We start from the raw sequence: 1,502 nt of genomic DNA, 5'->3' as shown, positions 1-1,502 counted from the left end.
ACCTGTGTATATTGTTTTTATAGCTTGTAGGATCCATCCATTGACTCCATACTCTTTCAGAATTTCCCAAAGTTTACTTCTATCTACCTTGTCAAAAGCTTGGCTTCTTAAAAAATCATATTTTTCAAGATTTATTTCCTTGGTTGCAAATTTAACTATTCCATTTCAAACCTAATTTAACTTCCTTGTTAAGAAATCATCTTACGGCTTTCACTCTTTCTTTGTTTTTTTTTTCTTAAGATTCATCATTTTGTTTAAAAATTTATCACTTTTATTGAACATTTAACTTTTTTTTAAACTTTTTTTTTTTAGAATTAAATTTTTAACTGACTATTTGGTCGACAATGAAAATGTGAATTCAAAAGTTGGATGGAAAGTGGAACTCGTTTGTAGTAAATTATTATTTTTTTTTTACTAAAAATTATTTTTTTGAATGAAAATGTAACTATTCCATGTTTGCTTAAATATTGATCTTTTTGGTCAAATTAAATTCTCGCTAAAGTTTTATATTTTCGAGGTTGAACATGCAACTTTTTTTGTAGAAGATTTTTACTTTTTATTTAACAATAATTTTCTTACTTTGGAATTTTTTATACTTTTTAGTTTAAAAATTCAACTATTTGATTCGAAATTTACGTAATAATAATAATTATCTTTTTGGTTGAAAATAAAATATATATTTTTTTTAATTCAACTGTTTTATAGAAAGCTCGTCATTCTAGGTCGTAATTTATGGTTCAAAATTGATTTATTTTGTTTAAAAATTCGTCCTTTTTGGTAGAAAATTAATCTTCGTGGTTGAGAATTCAACTTTTTAATTAAAAAATTTAGGTATTTTGTGGAAAATTTGTCCTTTTAGGCAGAAAATTAATTTAAAAATTGAAAATTTTATTTCCTAAAAATAAACTATTTGTTTGATAATTCGCAACTGTTTGTTTGAAAATTAGTGTTCTTGTTGAAAAATGTAACTGTTTTTAGGAAAATTCTTATTTTCGGCTCGACAATTTCTTAACTTTCTTGTATTTGCCCTTTTAGGCAGAAAATTAATTTAAAAATTCAAAATTTTATTTCCTAAAAATAAACTATTTGTTTGATAATTCGCAAACTGTTTGTTTGAAAATTAGTTTTCTTGTTGAAAAATGTAACTCTTTTTAGGAAAATTCTTATTTTCGGCTCGACAATTTCTTAACTTTCTTGTATTTGTCCTTTTAGGCAGAAAATTAATTTAAAAATTCAAAATTTTATTTCCTAAAAATAAACTATTTGTTTGATAATTCGCAACTGTTTGTTTGAAAATTAGTGTTCTTGTTGAAAAATGTAACTGTTTTTAGGAAAATTCTTATTTTCGGCTCGACAATTTCTTAACTTTCTTGTATTTGTCTTTTTAGGCAGAAAATTACTTTAAAAATTCAAAATTTTATTTCCTAAAAATAAACTATTTGTTTGATAATTCGCAACTGTTTGTTTGAAAATTAGTTTTCTTGTTGAAAAATGTAACTGTT

General features: G+C 23.4%; 1 protein-coding gene across 1 annotated transcript in view; it reads left to right on the top strand.

The window, feature by feature from the left end:
• LOC117169719 (laminin subunit alpha-2) overlaps positions 1-1,502 on the top strand; it is a 359,746-nt gene that overhangs the window by 23,037 nt on the left and 335,207 nt on the right. The gene's annotated exons all lie outside the window — the stretch shown is intronic.

The sequence above is a fragment of the Belonocnema kinseyi genome, chromosome 1, assembly GCF_010883055.1.
Source record: "Belonocnema kinseyi isolate 2016_QV_RU_SX_M_011 chromosome 1, B_treatae_v1, whole genome shotgun sequence".
In the NCBI taxonomy this organism is placed as follows: domain Eukaryota; kingdom Metazoa; phylum Arthropoda; class Insecta; order Hymenoptera; family Cynipidae; genus Belonocnema; species Belonocnema kinseyi.
Note: the sequence above shows the minus strand (reverse complement) of the source record. Positions and strands in the feature narration are given on the sequence as shown.